Here is a 14,959-nt window from a genome sequence, read left to right on the forward strand (position 1 = left end):
TTAGAAGTAGAATCATTTTCAACATAGTGAATCTGAGAACTTTGACGAAATATATCTTCTACTGCCTGTAGTTCTGTCAGAAGTTCCGCCAACATATATTCTCTTTTGTTCATGTTATAGTTCAGGCGGAACTACTCAAAACTTCTGGGTAGCGTTTGGAGAATTATATCGACCTAGGTTTCCCCATCGATTTTTCCTCCAAGAACTTGTATTTCGTTCAGATAGGGTATTATTTTGAGGATATGATCCCTTACGGGTGTCCCCTCAGACATGGTGGTTGTCATTAGCTTTCTCATTGCCTCTTGCCTAGCAGTCCGACTCTGGTGCCCAAAGAGTTCTTTGAGATTGTTCATTATATCATAAGCGGTTGGTAAATCTTAATGCTGATGTTGTAATACATTTGACATTGATGCCAAAATGTAACACCGCGACATCTCATCAGCTTTTACCCATTTCTTATGATACTCAATCTCCTCTGGGGTAGAGTCACCGTCAGGTGTATCAGGGCAAGCCTCAGTCAGTACAAACTTATAGCTCTCAGCAGTAAGAACAATGTCCAGGTTTCTTTTCCAATCAATATAGTTGAGACCAGTAAGTTTGTTCTCTTTCAGTATAATGGCCAGTGGGTTGAAAGTCATCCTAAGAATCATAAAAATAAACTTTGGTCAAGACTCTAAATTTAGAATAATATTGATTCCTCAAACAATACTATTTTAAATTAACCAACACCTCGAATCACCGTGAATATTGCATGCCACGTTAGTGTGGATGTATACAAATTCAACATTTGTAAGAGGAGGGTGTGACCCATTAATTTTATTATCTTGTCATCCTAACTTTATGACAAATAAAATTAATAGTTGATTTCACTTTGGTCACACAAAACAATAGCAGTGACTCTGTTGGGGAGGATACTATTGAATGCATCTAAGTGTATACCATTACTTGATACTAAGTCCATTAAATAGGATTGTGCCCCTTCAGTTGGAGAAGATCACACGCTCTTAAAGAATTTCCTATAACCATCCATAAAGGAAGTTTGATCTAGTGATCCGCAACAAACCCATTCATTGTGGAGGGAGGCACTCAGAGCCAACACGCAAGCTTGTTGCATCACTTACAAACCAGTAATGGAGACCATGGGATTTATTAAAATCCCTCTCCCACTTAGTTATTTAAAAATGAGGATTTTAACCTATGCTAGCATACATCACATGCACATAAACATCACAGTAGGAAATTAATTTTCCAACTATTATGGTCTTTTTCTTCACTGTCTTCAGTATGCTCCAACCCTAGCTGCTGCCATCTTTAGCTACCGCCATCGGGTCGAGTTGTCACATCTATCTTTCTTCTTATTCCGCTGTGCCTCTGGTCCTCCAATAGCACCATGCCTTGCAAGCATCCGATCCGCGACAAAAATAGAATTTTACATATATCGATCCTATATTCCACGAGGGAATGTACATGTAATCTAGATCGAAAATAAAATTCAAAAATCCTAGGGTTAATACAGCTCCTGCTGTATTAGTTACATACAATCATGCACACAAAATAATGCCCTTGACATGTCCAAGGGTCCAATCACACACAATATCTAAATGTCATAATAGTTGGAGCCTGCAACCACAGAGTTAGCACATCCTACTATTATCCTGCCAAAATTATATATGACATGTGCATAACCTATTTGAATTCTAAACACACAGAGGCAAACCCTAGCTCTGATACCAATTGTTGGTTAGTTCTAGGAAAATGTACCGGTTCCACTGTACAAAAATTTTTTGTACAAGTGTCGAACCTTTCCTTAAATAACCTATTGTGTTCTTTAGAAGTTAAATTAGGAATCACAGACGGAACTTAACATCATTGATTCCAAATTTAACTTATCTGTTCTTAATGGTTTAGATTTCAATCGCAAGCGAAACTTAACACTATTGATTCAAATCCACCTATGTTATTAATTCCATTAAATATTAATTTCCAAAATTGACTTCCAGGACTATATGGCGAGGCACATGGCCTTCTTGGATATGGGAGCAACCACCACCGCCTAGTTAAAACCTTTTAAGGAAAGCTAATATTTAATTTCCTTAAATAACTCTAGGTTAACCAAAAAGAACAATCGAATCACAAATTCGAAAAAGAAGAAAACACAAACTCGAAAAATAAATTCGATAAACTAGATCTAATTGTCTCTTGTATTTAGAATTCTTACAAAGAAAATAACTAGAATGATGCGAAAGAAAACTACTAGTTATACCTTCTCTTTTGCAAGCTAATGACCTCAAAATCTTCTGCCGTATTCCTCGCCTCGCCTTGGACGTCGTGTGGGTGACGATCCTCCAAGATGAACACCACCCAAAAGCTTCTTCCTCTTCTTCTAAAATCCGGCCACTACCACCACCAAGGAGAAGAGAGCAAAAGGGAAAAGAGAAGGGAGAGGTAGAGGGTCGGCCACTTGAGGTTCTTCAAGCAAGAGAATAAGAATAATATCTCATGATGCCTCCTCACCCATTCTTTTATAATAATTGCCCAAGGTAAATAAGGAAAGAATTTTTACAAAAATTAAAATCTTCCAAGAGTTTTTCCTTTTCCCTTTTAATTTTTCCTTTTCTTTCCTCTTGATTGAATGAATCACCAAAATTAATTGATGATGATTTTATTTTATAATTGGCCGGCCCCTTGCTTGGGCTCCAAGCAAGGTGGCCGGCCACCACATCAAGAATAAGGAAATATATTTTTTTTAAAAAAATTACATGAAGAAAACCTCTTATAAAATTTACAAGCTCTCTTTCCTAAAGTAGGAGTTAAAAAAGGAAAGTTCTAAAAATTAAAACCATGTTTTAAAATTTAAAACTTCTCTTATAAAATTTTCTTTTTTAACATGATGATAGTAAATTTTAATTTTAAAACTTATCTTCCTTTTTTTCTTAAACCATGAGGATGGTTAAAAAAGGAAAGTTTTAAAACTTTTAAAAATCTCTATTAAAACATGTGGCCTAATTCAAATAAGGAAAGTTTTAAAAATTAAAATCTCTCTTTTAAAACTTATAGATTTCTACAAAGAGAAGATTTTAAAAATTCAAAACAACCCTCCCTTTTTGAATTATTGTGGTCGGCCCCTTCATGCTTGGTCACCAAGCAAAGGGCTAACCCCTATAGAAGAGGATGTGGCTGGCCCTTGCTTGGTCACCAAGCATTGGACCGACCCACTTCTTGGACACCAAGAAGAGTCTTACATTTGGATGGACTTGAGGCTATAATGAGGCTACGATAGGGACCTAGAGGAGAAATTGGTTTTGGCCTTCTGATGAGCTTGAGTATCTTGTGCTCGCCCTGAACACACGACTCAAGTTCATCGATAATAACTCATTCCAATAGAGAGTTATTACCGCACTACCGCACCAATCCCAAATTACATTATGGGCTCCTTCTTATTATGAGTGTGTTATTCTCCCTGTGTTTAAGATTATGAATGTCCACTAATTAAGTAAGTTACTGACAACTAACTTAATTAATATCTAGCTCCAAAAGTAGTACCACTCAATTTCATTGTCATGTCGAACTAAGTCCACCTGCAGGGTTTAACATGGCAATCCTTATGAGCTCCTCTTGGGGAAATTCTCAACCTAGATAACTAAGACACAGATTCCTTCTATAATCAACAACACACACTATAAGTAATATCATTTCCCAACTTATCGGGCATATTGATTTATCGAGCTAAACCTCACTCTTTGATAAGTCAAAGAAATAAATATTAAATATATGTGCTTGTTATTATATTAGGATTAAGAGCACACACTTCCATAATAACTAAGGTCTAGTTCTTTTGCTAAGTCAGTACAAAAAGAACTTACCTAAATGGTCCTACTCAATACACTTAGAGTGTATTAGTGTAATTTATTAGTCAAGATAAACTAATACTTAATTACACTACGACTATTCTGATGGTTTATTCCTTTCCATCTTAATTTATAGAGAACCGACAACATGATCTTCTGAGTGTGACACCACATTCCATGTTATCTACTATATAAATTAATTGAACAATTACATTTAACAAATAAATGTAGATATTGACCAATGTGATTTTTTTATTTCAAAAATAAATATTTACAAAAGCTAGGCTTTTAGTATACACTCCAACACATGCAAGCCGACCGGTAGAAGGTCGTGGCTCGCGAGTTCCTTTGTAGTCGCCGCCTTGATCTCTGCATCCTTAAGCTTTGTCAAGCCGGCCACACGTGCTTGCATCATGACTTTAACTGCAAAAGAAAACTAGAAATCAGTTAGACTCAAAAGAAAGGATCAAGTAGTTCCATACCTAGGCCGCTCGGGAGCCGGGTGCGGATCGGACTCAGACCGAAAATGTACATGACACCCTCCAACAACAGCTTATGGATGTCGTACTTCTGATCGGCCATCATGGATGTCGCGTGCAGATAGTCCGATCGGCTCTTGTACTTCTTTAGATGGGGTTGGGGTGGTAATCCGACCTGCCAGCGGGTTCGGAAGCTAGATCGTTCGAGAAGACACATAAAAAAGAAATATTCCTTCCAATGTTTGTTGGAAGTCAAAATTTTGTCAAAGAAAACCAACCTGACCCGAGACTGAAACAGGAAGGTCCCTAGTTTGGATTGTTTAGGGTAATAAAAGTAGTGAAAGACTCGACAAGTAAGAGGGATGTCGTGCAGCCAAAACAACAAAATGACGTCGCACAGAAGGCGAAAGGAGTTCGGCACAAGTTGCGGAAGGGGAACACGGATATAATTACAGACTTCAACGATAAAGGGATGGATAGGGAAGCAGAGACTGGTCATAAAATGGTCCTTGAACAAACATGGTACTGGTCGGCGGATCATTTGGCCGATTGGACGAGGAAGCTAAAATGATCTCATGATCAACATGAATCTCAAAAACGTTCTTGAGGCTCTCAGCGTCACCTGCGTCAAACCTAGTCTTCATGGTGGTGCACCTTCCCGTCTATCCTTCCTTCTCTATTGTAGACATATTTAAACCTAATGGCTTTTACACCATTTGGTAGTTCTACAAGCTCCCAGACTTTATTAGAATACATATATTCTGTATTCATTGCTTTTTGCAAAGATGTTGTATCTTTATCTTGGAGTGCTTCGTCATATGTTCGGGAATTAGGTTCATGTTTACCAAGGATCTAGTCCAAAGACTTTCTCAAAACATGAATCTTTCAGGTTGCCTAACAACCCTCCCACTACGATGAGGCACTTTCTACAATTGTGTATTATTTGTGATACATGTTGCAGTTTCTTGTGATATTTCATCTTGTACAATTGGTACTAGATTAAACATGTCTTCTCTAATTTCCTTAAGAACAATTTTACTCATGGGCTTATGGTTCATAGTCCTCTTCTAAAATCGGGCATTGGTGCTAACAATGACCTTCTGATTTTAAGTACCGTAAACCTCCTTTCGTTTCTCTAGGATAACCCACAAACAAGTGAACTCTTATTCCAACTTATCAGTGTCTCCCTTCAGTACATGTGTTGGACTACCCCAAATCTGAATATACTTTTGACTAGGCTTATGCCTATTCTACAATCCTATGGGAGTTGAGGGTTCTAACTTAGAAGGTACTATGTTCACTTCCATTACCAGTGTATATCCTCAAAACGAATTTGGTAATTCTCTGAATAACTTATCATCGATCTAGAGACATATACATTCTTTCTACTACACCATTCTGTTGGGGTGTACCAGGTGCATTTAGTTGGGATTGAATCCTGACTTCTGATAAATGACTCCTAAACTCTCCCAAGAGGTACTCGCCACAACGATCTCACCGTAGTGTCTTGATACTTTTACCTTGACGTTACTTCACATCAGCCTAGTACTCTTTGAACTTATCAAAGAACTTAGACTTGGGCGCACCAAGTAAATATACCTGTATCTTGAATAGTTGTCTATAAAATAGATGAAATATTCAAAACCACCTCTTGCCTGGATAGTTATACACAAATCAGAATGAATCAATTCCAACACATCTTTGTCTCTATACCCCTTAGACTTAAAAGCTTCTTGGTTATTTTTCCTTCTAAGTAAGACTCACAGGTTGAAAAGTTTTCCACTACCAATGAACCCAAAAGTTCATCGGCTACCAATGAATCCTACTCAAGTTAATATAACCTAGCCTTAGATGCCAAATATATGATTGGTTCATTTCCGAAGGTTGCTTTCTCTTATTAGAATTAGAAGATTTGTTATTAAATTCCATTTGTTGCATCGTGGGAGTTATTGGATTTATAAATTGCCAAACAACGTACCAGAACAGATATCTTTCCTATTTTCTTGATAACAACTTTGTTATCAAAATAGACATAATATCTATTCTTTAATAGTTTAGAAACCGAAATCAGGTTCTTTCTAAACTTAGTACGTAAAGATAATTTCTGAAAATCCATTTTTTATTCCTATCAGAGGATAAATATCTCCCACTGCAACAGCTGCTACTTTTACAGTAGTGCCCATGTAGACGGTGTTTTCCCTTTCATATAGTTGTCGGGTTTCCTGGAACCCTGCAATGAATTGCAGACATGATTAGTGGCTCCCGTATCTACACACCAAGTACCGATAGATAATACCACTAAACATATTTCAACAACTAATGAATTAAATACACCTATATTGTTCTTAGTTCAGAGAGGACAGTCCATCTTAATGTCCAAGTCTTATTTTCAATCAATATAATTGGGACTACTAAGTCTATTCTATAGTATAACAGCTAGGGGATTGACAAACATTTGAAATCCTAAGAATCACAAAAATATTTAGTCAAGACCAACACTTTAAAATCCCTGTGAATTTTGTATGTCACGATAGTGTGGACGTATACAAATTTAAAAAAGATTTTATCCATTAATTTTATTATCTTGTCAACCTAACTTTATGACAAATAAAATTAATAGTTGGTCTATTTTTTATCAAATATTTGGCCAAACTTTGAATTTTAAAATAACATTGATTCCTCAAACAATATTATTTAAATTCATCAACACCTCAAATACTGGGAATTTTGCATGTCACGCTAGTGTGGACGTATACAAATTCAACATTTGTAAGAGGAGGGTCTTACCCATTAATTTTATTATCTTGTCATTCTAACTTTATGACAAATAAAATTAATAGTTGGTTTTACTTTGGTCACGCAAAACAATAGCAGTGACTCCGTTGGGGAGGATACTATTGAATGCGTCTAAGTGTATATCATTACTTGATACTTAGTCCATTAAATAGAATTGTGCCCCTTCAGTTGGAGAAGATCACACGCTCCTAAATAATTTCCTATAACCATCCTTAAAGAAAGTTTGATCTAGTGATCCACAACAAACTCATCCGTTGTGGAGAGAGGCACTCAGAGTCAACACACAAGCTTGTTGTATCACTTACAAACCAGTAATGGAGATCGTGGAATTTATTTAAAAATCCCTCTCCCACTTAGTTATTTAAGGTGAGGAATTTTAACCTATGCTAGCATATATCACATGCACACACACATATCACAGTAAATAAAAGCAATAAATTTGGAAATTAATTTTCCAACTATTATAGCCTTTTCCGTCACTATTCTCCGTGTGCTCCAACCCTAGCTGCTGCCATCTTTAGCCACAGCCATCAGGTCTAGTCGTCGCGTCTATCTTGCTTCTTATTCCGCTACGCCTCTAGTTCTCAAAAAGTACCACGCCTCGCAAGCATCTGATCCGCGATAAAATTAGAATTTTACATATATCGATCCTATATTCTACGAAGGAATGTACATGTAATTTAGATCGAAAATAAAATTCTAAAATCCTAGGGCTAATACAGCTCCTGCTGTATTAGTTACATACAATCATGCACACACAAAAATAATTCCCTTGACATGTCCAAGGGTCCAATCACACACAACATCTATAAGTCATAATAGGTGGAGCCTGCAACCAAAGAGTTAGCATATCATACCATTATCCTGCCTAAATTATGTATAGCATGTGCATAATTAATTTGAAAATCAAACACACAGAGGCAAACCATAGCTCTGATACCAATTGTTGGTTAGTCCTAGGAAGATCGTACCGGTTCCACTGTACAAAAATTTTATGCATGTGTCGGACCTTTCCTAATAACCTATTGTATTCTTTAGAAGTTAAATTAGGAATCGCAAACGAAACTTTACATTATTGATTCCAAATTTAACTTATCTGTTCTTAATGGTTGAGACTTGGATCGCAAGCAGAACTTAACACTATTGATCCAAATCTACCTATGTTATAAATTCAATTAAATATTAATTCCCAAAATTGGCTTCCAGGACTGCATAGCGAGGCACTAGTCCTTCTTGGGTATGGGATCATCCACCACCGCCTAGACAAAGCCTTTTAAGGAAATTTAATATTTAATTTCCTAAAATAACATTAGGTTTAACCAAAAGGAACAAACGAATCACAAATTCGAAAAAAAAAAACACAAACTCGAATCGCAAATTCGAAACTCTAGAATCATATGCCTCGTGTGTTTGGAATTCATACAAAGAAAAACTAGTATGATACGGAAAATAATTATTAGTTATACCTTTTCTTTGTACGCTAATAACCTCGAGATCTTCCGCCGTATTCCTTGTCTTCTCTTGAACGTCGTGTGGGCGACAATCCTCCAAGATGAACATCACCCAAAAGCTTCTCCTCCTTCTCTAAGTTTCGGCCACAACCACCACCAAGGAACAAAAGAGAGCAAGGGGAAAGGAAAAGGGAAGAGGTCCGGCCACAAGAGAGAACACAAGCAATAGAATAAGAATAGATGCAATCCCTACTTCTCCTCTTCTTCTCCTTCTCTTTGTATCCGGCCACACAAAATAACCACAAGAGGTGGCCGACCCTAGCATGAAGTGAAGCAAGGGTCGGCCCTTAGGAGAAGACTAGAGAGAAGAGAGAAAAGAATAGAATTGGTTTTTGAGGCCTCTCTTCCCCTTCTTTTATAATACTTGCCCAAGGCAAATAAGGAAAGATTTTTACAAATTAAAATCTTCCTCTTATTTTTCCTTTTCCCTTTTAATTTTCCTTATCCTCCTCTTTTATTGATTGGCCGGCCCCTTGCTTGGACACCAAGCAAGGGTGGCCAGCCCTTAAAAGAAGAAGAAAAAATCTTGTAAAAAATTTGTAAGCAAAGAAGGAAAGCTCTTATAAAATTTTACAAGCTCTCTTTTAATTTTCCAATATGGATATTAAAAGGAAAGTTTTAAAAATTAAAACCAAGTTTTAAAATTTAAAACTTCTCTTCTAAAATTTCCTTTTTTAACATGGTTACAAAAAAGGAAAGTTTCAAATTTAAAACTCTTTTTAAAAAACCATGAGGATGCTTAAATAAGGAAAGTTTTAAAACTTTTAAACTTTCTTTTAAACCATGTGGCCTAATTCAATTAAGGAAAGTTTTATAATTTTAAAATCTCTCTTTTAAAACTTGTAGATGTCTACAAAGAGAAGATTTTTTAAAAATTCAAAACACCCCTTATAATTTGAATATTATGGTCGGCCCCTTCTTGCTTGGGCACCAAGCAAGGGGTCGGCCCCCATTGAGGAGGAAGTGGCCAGCCCCATGGCTTGGTCACCAAGCCATGGGCCGACACTCTCTTGGACACCAAGATAGACTTTTTCATGAGTGGATTTAAGGCATTAATAAGGCTACGACAGGGACCTAGAGGATAAATTGATTTTGGCCTCCCGACGAGCTCGAGTATCCCGTGTTCGTGCCTAACACACAACTCAAGTTCATCAACAATAACTCATTCCACTAGAGAGTTATTATTGCACTACCGCACCAATCCCAAATTATATTATGGGCTCATTCTTATCATGAGTGTGTTAATCTCCCTATGTTTAAGATATCGAATGTCCATTAATTTAATGAGTTACTGACAACTCATTTAATTAACATCTTAATCCAAGAGTAGTACCACTCAACCTTATCGTCATGTCGGACTAAGTCCACCTGCAGGGTTTAACATGACAATCCTTATGAGCTCCTCTTGGGGACATTATCAACCTAAATTACTAGGACACAGTTTCCTTCTATAATCAATAACACACACTATAAGTAATTGTTGGAGTGTATACTAAAAGCCTAAGCTTTTGTAAACATTTATTTTGAATAAAGAATCACATTTGGTTAAATTGTCTACATTTAGTTGTAGTTGTTCAATTAATTTATATTGTGGATAACATAGTATGTGGTGCCACATACAGAAGATGATGTTATCAATACCTTATAAATTATAAACAGTAGCTCATGACCAAAATGGAAAGGAACAAACCATTGGAAGGTCATAGTGTAATTAGGAATTAGTTTATCTTGACTATATAATTACACTAGTACACTTAAAGTGTATTGAGTAGGACCATTTAAGGTTGTTTCTTTTATACTGACTTAATAAAGGAACAAATATCTCAGTTATTATGGAAGTGTGTGCTCTTAATCCTAATATAATAACAAGTACATATATTTGATATTTATTTCTTTAATTTATCAATGGGTGAGATTTAGTTCGATGAATCAATAAGCCCGATAAGTTGGAAAATGATATCAATTATAGTGTGTGTTGTTGATGAAGGAAACTGTGTCCTAGTAATCTAGGTTGATAATGTCCCCAAGATGAGCTCATAAAGATTGTCATGTTAAACCCTGCAGGTGGACTTAGTCCGACATGACGATAAGGTTGAGTGGTACTATTCTTGGATTAAGATATTGATTAAATGATTTGTCAGTAACTCACTTAATTAGTGGACATTCGACATCTTAAACACAGGGAGACTAACACACTCATAATAAGAAGGAGCCCAAAAATGTAATTTGGGATTGGTGCGGTAGTTCAATAATAGTTCTCTAGTGGAATGAATTATTATTGATAAAATTAAGTTGTGTGTTCGGGGCGAACACGGGATGCTTAATTTTATCGGGAGATCAAAACCAATTCCTCCTTTCGGTCCCTATCGTAGCCTCTTATTTATAGAGTACTATACCCACCTATACCCACCTTCTATACCCACCTAAAGGGGGCCGGCCAAGCTAGCTTGGGAATCAAGCTAGGGCCAGCCTAAGCTTGGTTTATGGGTGGCCGGCCTTAGCTTGAACCCAAGCTAGAGGGGGCCGGCCATAATAAAATTAAAAAGATTTTTAATTTTAATTTTTATTATGTGGAAGATATAATTTATTAAAGAGAATTAAAATTAAAATATCTCTCTTAAAAAGATCTACAAAAGATTAAAGAAAGAGATTAGATCTCTTTCCTTATTTGTAAATTGGAAAGATATTTTATTTTCTCTTTGAAAATTATTCACATGTTGAAAAATTAAAATTATAGAAATTTCTTTTTATCAACCATGAAGGGATTTTAAAGGGAAATTTTATTTTTTTTAAATTTCCAAAGACAAATAAGGAAGTTTTTATTGTTGATTGAAACTCTCCTAATTTGTCTATTTGAGGTGGCCGACCATGATTAATTGATTAAGAAATTTTGTTTAATTTTTCTTAATTAATTGTTGTCAAGGAAAGTTAAGGAAATTTTATTATAAATAAATTTCTTTATTTGCCAAAGCCAAGGAATATAAAAGAAGGGGTAGAGGTGCCTTCATGGGTTACAACTTATATTGTTCTCTCCCTCTTTTCCTTGGTGTTGTGGCCGGTCATCCTCTCTTTCTCTCTTCCTCTTTCTGGTGGCCGAATTCTTCATCTCCCTTGAAGCTCTTGTGGTGGCCGGATACTACTTGGAGAAGAAGAAGAAGAAGGAGAGAAAGCTTGCATCCCTTGGAGCTTGGTTGGTGGTTTTCTTCATCCTTGGTGAAGCTCTTGTTTTGGCCGAATCTAGCAAGGAGGAGAAGAAGGTTTGTTGGTGATTTCTCATCTCGGAAGATCGTTGCCCACACAACGTCCGAGGTTAAAAGAGGAATACGATAGAAGATCAAGAGGTCTTTCTAAAAGGTATAACTAGTAATTTTTCCTTTCCGCATCATACTAGTTATTTTTGAAAATAAATACCAAATACAAGAGGCTTACGATTCTAGTATTTCGAATATGTTTTTCGATGTTGTGTTCTTTTAATTTTTTTTTCCTTGTGATTTGATTGTTCTTTTCGGTTAACCTAAAGTTATTTTAGGAAATTAAATATTAGCTTTCCTTAAAAGGTTTTGTCTAGTCGGTGGTGGTTGCTCCCATATCCAAGAAGGTCATGTGCCTCGCCACGTCAGTACTGGGGACCAATTATGGAAATTAATATTTAATGGAATTAATAACTTAGGTGATTTGGATCGAACGTGTTAAGTTCCGCAGGAGATCCAAGTATAAACCTAAAAGAATAAATAAATTAAGTTTTGGATCAAACGTGTTAAGTTCCGCAGGCAATCCAAAATTTAATTTAAAAGAACACATGGTAGCTAGGAAAAGGTTCAGACCTTTGTACAAAATTTTTGTACAGTAGAACCTCTAGGTTTTTCAAGTAGCAACCAACAGTAATATCATTTCTCAACTTATCGGGTCTATTGATTTATCGAGCTAAATCTCACCCTTTGATAAGTCAAAGAAATAAATATTAAATATATGTGCTTGTTATTATATTAGGATTAAGAGCACACACTTCCATAATAACTAAGGTCTTGTTCTTTTATTAAGTCAGTATAAAAAGAACTTACCTTAAATGGTTCTACTCAATACACTTAGAGTGTACTAGTGTAATTTATTAGTCAAAATAAACTAATACCTAATTACACTACGACTATTCCAACGGTTTGTTCCTTTCCATCTTAGTCGTGAGCAAATGTTTATAATTTATAAAGAACTGATAACATGATCTTCTGTGTGTGACACCACACACCATGTTATCTACATTATAAATTAATTGAACAACTACACTTAGCATATAAATGTAGATATTTGACCAATGTGATTATTAAATGTTTATACAAAAAGCTAGACTTTTAGTATACACTCTAACAAAGGAAGAGGTTAAAGCTATGGGATTTAGCCTAACTTAGAGGTATTAACTTAGAGGTATTGTCAAATATTAAAAAGGGGGAGATTGTTGGGGCAATTTCCCTTGGTCAAGTTTGACCAGTTTGACTAAGCTTGAGTTGAGTCAAGCTTGAGTCGGGATTTGAGTTTTGATGTTTGACAATATATGGAGATTGCTAGGGCAATCGTCTAATTATGGAGATGGTCAAAGGATTGACCAGGTTGATGAGAAAACAAGTCAAGTAGGTCAGGGATGACAAGAGACTTGACTGGGTAAGTCCTAACTGGAGGTTAGGTGTATGTAAGTCCTAACTAGAGGTTAGGTGTCTGGAAGTCCTAACTGGAGGTTAGGCAGTGGTGAAGTCCTAACTAGAGTTTAGGCAGTATTGGAAAGTCTAAGTGTGATCTTGGCAAGGGAGAAAGTCCTGGTGAGGAGTCAGGCAATTAGAAAGTCCAAGTATGATCTTAGCAAGGGAGAAAGTCCTGGTGAGAAGCCAGGCATTTGGAAAGTCCAAGTGTGATCTTGGCAAGGGAGAAAGTCCTGGTGAGGAGCCAGGTAATTGGGAAGTCCAAGTGTGATCTTGGCACAGGTTGTAAGTCCAAGTATGTGGTCTTGGCAAGGTAAGTTCTAGTGTGACTTGGCAAGGAGAACTCGATAACTAGGATGAGCCCGAAGGAAACTCTTGAAGGCAAGGCGTGAAGGATGGGGAGATATCTGAGGGACGCAAGGTTGATGGAGGAGGCTAGAAGGCTAGTTTGAGGTTAGTCGAGTATGGTGGTATAATCCAACAACTAGGATGAGGCCGAAGGAAGCTCCTGAAGGCAAGGCGTGAAGGATGGGAGATATCCGAGGGACGCAAGGCTAATGGAGGAGGCTAGAAGGATAGTTCGAGGTTGGTCGGATGTGGCCAAATGCTAGGCATGGAGACCCAACAGGTCACCGTTGACTAGGAGTTGGGTTGGAGACTTTAGACTTGAGTTTGAGTCAAGTCCAGGCTATTCAATCGATCAAGAGATCGATTAAACCACGGTCCAATTGATCAGTCAATCGATTGGAGTGTGCTGCGATTGTGGGAAGGCCCAATCAATCGATCGATCGATTGGGAGGTGAAATCGTGAGCACAGAGGCTTTCACAATCGATCGAGCGATCGATTGGGAGCTGCCAATCGATCGGTCGATCGATTGGGCAGCAGAAGCTCTCGCGCGGACGCGAGAGCATAGAAAGGCTCTGAATCGATCGGGCAATTGATTTAGGCAGTCCCAATCGATCGGTTGATCGATTGGGAAGTGACCGTTGTGCAGGAAACGAGCGATGGACAGCTGGGATGGAGCGGTGCTGACGTGGCAATCAATTGGGGATGAATTGAATCGATTGGGAGCATTGTTTAAAGCCTTGGCGAAGCGTTTTCTCCGTAGATCTTTGCGATTTGTTTCCTGCGATTCACAGCGAGCTTCTCCGATCTTCACCACCAGTTCTTGAAGGCTCTTGGGAGTGTTCTCTCAAGGTTCAAGAGACAACAACAAGCAACAAGTAAGCAAGGAGTGTGTGTTTCACTTGTATCTTTGTATTTTCTTCTTGTGTGAGTTTTATTGTTGTGTGTGTGAGTTTGTACAAGGTGTTAGAGTGTATACTAAAAGCCTAGCTTTTGGTATAAATATTTATCTAGAAATAAGAATCACATTGGTCAAATGTCTACATTTATGATAAATGTAGTTGTTCAATTAATTTATATTGTAGATAACATGGTGTGTGGTGTCACACACAGAAGATCATGTTATCGGTTCCTTATAAATTATAAACAGTAGCTCACGACCAAGATGGAAAGGAACAAACCATTGGAAGGTCGTAGTGTAATTAGGTATTAGTTTATCTTAACTATATAATTACACTAGTACACTTAGAGTGTATTGAGTAGGACCATTTGAGGTCGTTCCTTTTATACT

The sequence above is a fragment of the Zingiber officinale genome, chromosome 8B (genome assembly GCF_018446385.1).
Source record: "Zingiber officinale cultivar Zhangliang chromosome 8B, Zo_v1.1, whole genome shotgun sequence".
NCBI classification, from domain to species: Eukaryota; Viridiplantae; Streptophyta; class Magnoliopsida; order Zingiberales; family Zingiberaceae; genus Zingiber; species Zingiber officinale.